Below are 7500 nucleotides of genomic sequence, written 5' to 3'. Positions count from 1 at the left end.
CGAGACACTATTAACGAAAATAATTTCTATAGATTATGTTTTTTATATAAAAAAACATAATCTAAAGAAATGTGGCCCCAAAAAAACGAAAGTGACAAATTGTCCTTCACAATCTTTCACAAAAGTAGAAAGACCTCTTCTCTACTTTTAAGGAACAACCCCGCACCAGAACCCCAGGAGATTTGTCACGTAGTATATAAATACACATGCCCAGAGGAGGACTGCACGCCCCTTTCAGTCTACGTGGGAAGGACGACCACCACATTATCCAGAAGAATCACCATGCACTTGCAACATGGAGGACCTAAGCAACACCATTGGACACAGCATCGACTCCACCTCGATAGGGAGACTATGGTCAAAAACACCGAAGTTGTGGCAAAAGAAAAGGACCCACAGCGTTTGGCTATCTTGGAAGCCATCTGGATAAAGGAGATGCAACCTGCCATTAATAGGCAAGTAAATGACTTCGCCCTCCTCCCTAGCATGAAACCTGTTCGGAGGAGCCAATGGACAACCCCAAGAAATCGGAGTCTCCTCCACAGAGACTTCCCATTCCCTGCCTAAGGGAAGAATGTCCTGCCATACGTCGTTCTCAAAGACTGAGAAGCAGATTGGCGCCGAACCCGGGAGTGACCTCTCCAAGTACCGTTTCCGCCAACCTGTGAGACAAATGCTTCAATATTTAGATTCTGAAATAATATCAGTAAGAAAACAACTTTCAAGATTAGGATACCCGGTCTGGTTCTTACAAAAAGCCCTTAGCAAGGCTAAAATCAGTTTTCATAAACCTACTCCCCATTCTACTAATAAGCACAAATGGGATAACAAATGTATAAAATCACCTTTTAATAACTCCATAAATGAAATGTACCAATTATTACCAAAAGAAAATGTCAACGTCATCTTCAATTATCCCAATACCTTGTTCAGAAAAATAGTTAATGTACACCGTAGACCATCAAGTGACATCAACCCAGGTGTTTATAAGTTGCCATGTTTGGATTGTGATCATGTTTACTGGGGACAAACTGGAAGAGACTTGGCAACCAGAATCAAAGAACATTAGAATTCAGTTAAATATGGCCAAGAAAGCTCCGCGGTATGTCAGTACACTGCAAAAAATGATCATCACTTACATTGGGATGATGCTGAAATAACGTATAAGTCAAAATGTAGTTTCAAAAGGAAAATAATCGAGTCTTCCCTGATTAAATATTTCCCTAATTTTAATATTTCAAATGGTCAATGGTCACCTGACTGCATTACCACCTCAGCTGTCAATCGACTACTACCCCATTTACTCCAAGGGGACAAAAATTCACAAGACCCGCGTAGCGTCGGTCACGTAACCTGAGCTCTTCCCTTGTTCTTTTTTCTCACTTCACATTTTTGTATATATGTATATGTCTTCTACTATGTACTCATTCTGCTGAAGAGGATCACAGTTAGTGATCGAAATATATAGAACTTTCGACATTAGTGTCTACTTTTCCGACTGTGGGATAAAAATTTATATATATGTATATATATGCGTGTGTGTATATATGACTGGAGCACACATATACAAGTATACAAGAAATTGTGGTCAACACATATCCCTCTTGACAACGCAATTGGTTAATTCACTGTCCATTTGTTACGTAGAGGCTAGGGTCGAGTCCTTGCCGATAGTGTATCAGTTTCAAATATGTTTCCATCGAGCTCCTTCTTAGTCTCGATCGCGTTTGCAAAAAATTAGAATGAGAAAAGTAAATGTGATTGATAAGATGTATATATATATATATATATATATATATATATGTGTGTGTGTGTGTGTGTGTGTGTGTGTGTGTGTGTGTGTGTGTGTGTGTGTGTGTGTGTGTGTGTGTGTGTGTGGGTGAATATATATATATATATATATATATATATATATATATATATGTTTTATCAACCACAATGCACTTTAATTCTAAGCCATATAGGCGCATGCAGAAATTGTAACGATGGACGCCCAAGGACTCGAACCCATGCGGCGAGAACGTTACAAGTGCCGAGTGACTTAAACCAATACACCATCAAGGGAGCTCTCTTATTGGTATATTGGTTTAAGTCACTCGGCACTTGTAACGTTCTCGCCGCATGGGTTCGAGTCCTTGGGCATCCCTCGTTACAATTTCTCTCATGCGCCTATATGGCTTAGAATTAAAGTGCATCGTGGTTGATAAAACGTATCTCTAAACACTGTGACCCATTCAGTGTCGTACAACACACACACACACACACACACACACACACACACACACACACACACACACACACACACACACACACACACACACACACACACACACACACACATATATATATATATATATATATATATATATATATATATATATATATATATATATATATATATATATATATATATATATATATACATATATGTATATATCATTGAATGAAATAGCAGGCTTGTTGTGACAAAGCTTTTTGTCAATCTTCTCTCTCTTTCGTAAGGAGACTTTGCCTTCCATAGGCAGGAGTCTGAGTAATTCGCCGTATGCCATGATATAGAAATAGGCATAGTCGAAAGCCAAAACGCGTTTTCGCACCTCCTGGTGCTTCTTCAGTGGCAATTGAAGTAATGAAGATTCTATGAATATCAGCAACTTTTATATCCGGAAGGTGGATGGTGATTGGCTGGATTGCTGCGGGTTACGTACGGTCTGTTCTCCCATTGGCTGAGCGGTGCGTGACGTCATCAGTTTGCGCCCCAGCACCGTAATGGGCGGACCTCCTAACGCTGGGTAACGCTTGCAGGTCATGGGCTTGTATATTGAGATTTGGGGAAAGATCTTTTATGAATAGAGCCTCCAGGATAGGTAGTCTTCTAGGGTCTTGGTGTGTGGTTAAAATTTCTGTGTTGTTGACCAGGGTTTCCCTTCGTAAGATGGTGTGGTGAGTATCTTTGGAGTGACTCTTAGGAGCGCCTGCTGTCAGATGGTATGACAGTCTACGCGACAGCTTCATGGTGGTCATACCAATATAGGGTGAAGTTTGGGTTGCGCAGTCCCCAAGGTTACATGTATACCTATATATAGAATGAGATCTCTGAAGATCATCGGTGATGAGCTTGTTGTTGTTCTTGATGAGTAGGCTTGATGTCTTCTTATTTTGGTAATAAATGTTAAAAATAATTTTGGTGTCTGCGGAAGTCGGCTTGATGTTCCGTCTGATATTTTGCCTCATAATTCTCTCATCTTCCTTGTAAACCGTGGAGAAGAATGATTTATAAATATATGAATGATATTTTTTAGTGTTTGGTCATCTTCCTTTTTTAGGTACCACGTGTCCATTATCTTCTTAGTTATTCTTTCAATGTCTTTGTTGGCAAACCCGTTGTTGATGAGGACTTGCGTGGCCCTTTCCAGCTCTGAGTGCACGGCCCTTCAGTTGTTGCAGTGTGTGAGGGCTCTTCTAATAAAGGCACCTTGTACCTCTGAGGGCACTCGCTTGATCCATTTAGGCAATGTCCTTGATTGGCGGATTTAACGTAAACCGAGTTGTTGAAAGTTTCTTCTCCCTGTTTCACCAGAACATCAAGAAATGGGAGGGAACCTTCATCACTATGTTCAATAGTGAAGTTAAGGCCAGAGGCTTCTTTTAATGGTCGTTGCAAGGTTTCAATCTGTTGGATGTTCTCGGTCGTAACAAAAATATCGTCAATGTATCTGCAGTATATTCGTGGTCTCTGTACCTCATCAAATATCTCTTCTTCAATACTGCCCATGAAAAAAATTGCAAATAGAACTCCTAATTGAGATCCCATGGCAACTCCATCAATCTGGCAATACTTGTTCTCTCTCGGGCAGGTGAATGGTGCTTCTTTGGTACAACATTCTAGCAGTTTCTTCATTACAGGTTCTGGGATGTCGCAATTCGGGGTGTCATTATTATGGTAAACTCTGTTGATTATAAACTGGATGGTACGGTCCACCGAAATATTTGTGAAAAGATTTTCTACGTACAACGATGCAATCGTTCCTTTCGAGCTGATATTAGCTAGGAGGTCCAGGAAGTCGGTGGGAGACTTGACGCAGTAGGAAGCTGACACGTAAGGTGTGAGGATTTCACCTAATTTCTTTGTTATGTGGTAAGATGGTGTTGGGATCTGAGAGATAATGGGTCTAAGTTTGTTTCCTGGCTTATGCGTTTTGACATTACCATAGCAATAACCAAGACCATAGTCTCCAGATAGCTTATGGAGCTTTGTGTCTCCTTTAGTAGCATTAACGTTGTCAATTAGTTGATTTAATTTCTTTTTTAGACTCCGTTGGATCTCTAGTAATTTTCTTGAATTTGCTTGTATCACCCAAAATTTGGTCTAGTTTTTGCAAATATTCGTCTGTCTCTATTAGGACATAAGCAGCAGTTTTGTCGGCTCTTCTAATGGTGATGTTAGGGTGATGTTAGGGCCACTGACTCAACTCTACGGAACCTCAAACCCAACCTGGGGAAAAGCAGGCTACTTAGGCCCCACCTGTGGCTTATCAGGAACGCGCTCTACATGCGGGAAGTGAACTCTACTCACTTCCCGTAAGATACACACACACACCTCTCACGAACATAGCCACGACACACGCACAAACATCTACACTTACTTTTTCTTCGACTAAAATTCGCTTCCTTTCTAAATTTCTCTTATACTACATCCTCTCATTTCAGTTTACCTCCCACTAAAGATTTTTCCGTTTTCCACCTTTCTCTACTACTACGCCTCCTATCATTTTCTAAACTTTTGTTGGTGATCCTAATCCCGGCGTCGGCGCTGCCGTCCAAGTTCCCAGTTCATTTCTCCCGAGCCACGACCACCAGCAGCCCCTAATCGCTCGCTAATTCGCCCGGTGGCAATAGCCCTCTTTTATACACTACTATCTTTTCATTTTCTTACAGACATTCTTCCCCTCCCACAAAAACCGATCCCGCGCAAGCGGGTGGTCTTTCCTAGGAATTCAGAATTCAGATTTACTTCAATTGCCACTGAAGAAGCACCAGGAGGTGCGAAAACGCGTTTTGGCTTTCGACTATGCCTATTTCTATATCATAGCATACGGCGAATTACTCAGACTCCTGCCTATGGAAGGCAAAGTCTCCTTACAAAAGAGAGAGAAGATTGACAAAAAGCTTTGTCACAACAAGCTTGCCATTTCATTCAATGAAATATGCTTGAGAGAGAATCTCCTGCCCATTTATACGAAGAACATATGTATATATATATATGTGTATATATATATGTATATATATATGTGTGTGTATATATATATGTATATATATAAATATATACATACATATATATTTATATATATATATATATATATATATATGTGTGTGTGTGTGTGTGTGTGTGTGTGTGTGTGTGTGTGTGTGTGTGTGTGTGTGTGTGTGTGTGTGTGTGTGTGTGTGTGTGTGTGTGTGTGTGTGTGTGTGTGTGTGTGTGTGTGTGTGTGTGTGTTTATGTATATACAAAATATATTCCATTAAAAAAATAGAAAGACACTGCGGTAAACGAAGGAAGAAAGTAATATTTTCCTAATCTGTCCATATATTTTGTGTCCATTGGCTGCAGGGCCCTTGGGAGCCCGGAGGAATCCCACTGGGGTAGAATACGACAACAGAGGCACCTCCCATCCATCAAAAGATGACACCCAACCCCGAGGGATGAATTCTAACCCTTTGAAGAACCTGGACCACCCTCCACCCCCAAAAGAAACTCTAAGGAACCTAGGCCCCTCTAAATGATACCCTGGACCCCTTGAAGAACCACGACCCCAAGGATACTCTGGACCCCCAGAGGAACCCAGAGCCTAGCCTAAAAGAACCCCGACCCCTGAGCTAAGCTAAAAAGAACATGATCCTCTAAAAGAACCCCAGCCACATTATGGTGAACCTCGACCCGTAAAGAGTCCTAGAGATACTCTGGCCCTGGAGGAGTTCTGGGCCCATAGTGGAACCCTGGCTGTAAGTACCACTCGGCCACAAAGGAACCCCGGCCCCTTAGAGGTATCCAGACTCCTAGAAGACACCCCGGCTTCTAAAAGAATCCCGGTCCTCTTGAGGAATCCAAGCTCAAGAGAACCAAGATTCCTAAAGAGCTATAGTCCCCTAGACTCGCAGAGGACCCGGGCTTGTAGAGAAACCGTAATCCCGATGGAACCCCGGTCCCCGGACTCGCGGTCCACTAAGGAAACCCTGGCCCTCCTCGAGGAATGCCGACCCTATTAGAATTATAACTCCCCCCCCCCCAAAAAAAAAAAATGAATCCCAATCCAAAGAATCCCCAGCCCCCTGAAGGAACGAAGAGGGACTGTCGTTTTGCTACTCCATCTGTATATCCATTGGTTGGTTGCTACCTTGTTCCCTCCCTATGTATCATTTGCTTTGCCATCTCAGCCGCTAATGAATTTCATGTTAAGAGACTTGTGTTGACGCTACATAAGATAGGATGTCCAATTGGCTGTAATATGTCTTGTATTTCTGTGCGGACTTGCAATTTCCTCGTCCACAAAATTAATACATATTCTATGAATTTTGTGTGCATTACTTTTGCTGTATTTTCTGGAATATATAACCACTAAGAAATAACACACTTGTGCAGTAGTGCATTTTTTATGGGTTCTTGAATTTAGCAAAGAAGACTCACTCTAGTCTGTCTATGTATGAATTTTTTATCTATTCAAGAAAATTACGTAACTTCATAGGGAAATATGTTACATACATGACAAGATAATCCCATTGACGATATGAGAGCTGAAGTATGGGTCAAAACTTGTACTCGTGAGTGTACAAGAACGCTTTTGTGTAGCCCAATCGTATTCTCAACTACCAGATTTTTTGACTGATTCGCCATACATATAGTTTCTATTTTCCGACATACAAAATACAAATAATGCCTCGAGTTTTTTTTTTGTGCATGCTTGTGTGCCAGCCCCCCCCCACACACACACGCACTCACGCACGCACGCACACACACACACACACACACACACACACACACACACACACACACACACACACACACACACACACACACACACATACACTCTCTCTCTCTCTCTCTCTCTCTCTCTCTCTCTCTCTCTCTCTCTCTCTCTCTCTCTCTCTCTCTCTCTCTCTCTCTCTCTCTCTCTCTCTCTCTCTCTCTCTCTCTCGGTGGCGCGGTTGGTAGAGTCCCCGACTGTCACTACGGCGGTCCGGGTTCGAATCCTGCCTAGGGCTGTAATAATTTCAATATCGCTGCACTTCAAGTCATTACTCCAACTTTCGTGGGCGGGGAGTTGGGTGTGTGTGTGCGTGTAAGGCCATAGCATTACCCATAGATCGGTCATACGACCTCTGAGTTCTATTACGGGAGGGAAATAGCTGTCGGTCACGAGTCCAACACGTGATCCAAAGACCAAGGTGAATACACACACACACACACACACACACACACACACACACACACACACACACACA

General features: G+C 42.1%; 1 protein-coding gene across 1 annotated transcript in view; it reads right to left on the bottom strand.

Annotated features, from left to right (window-relative positions):
• Positions 1–7500, bottom strand: part of LOC143021004 (organic cation transporter protein-like) — a 101014-nt gene that overhangs the window by 60921 nt on the left and 32593 nt on the right. The gene's annotated exons all lie outside the window — the stretch shown is intronic.

The sequence above is a fragment of the Oratosquilla oratoria genome, chromosome 41 (assembly GCF_046742065.1).
Source record: "Oratosquilla oratoria isolate Oo_2021 chromosome 41, ASM4674206v1, whole genome shotgun sequence".
In the NCBI taxonomy this organism is placed as follows: domain Eukaryota; kingdom Metazoa; phylum Arthropoda; class Malacostraca; order Stomatopoda; family Squillidae; genus Oratosquilla; species Oratosquilla oratoria.
The sequence above is the reverse complement of the archived record's forward strand: the minus strand, read 5'-3'. Positions and strand labels throughout refer to the sequence as shown.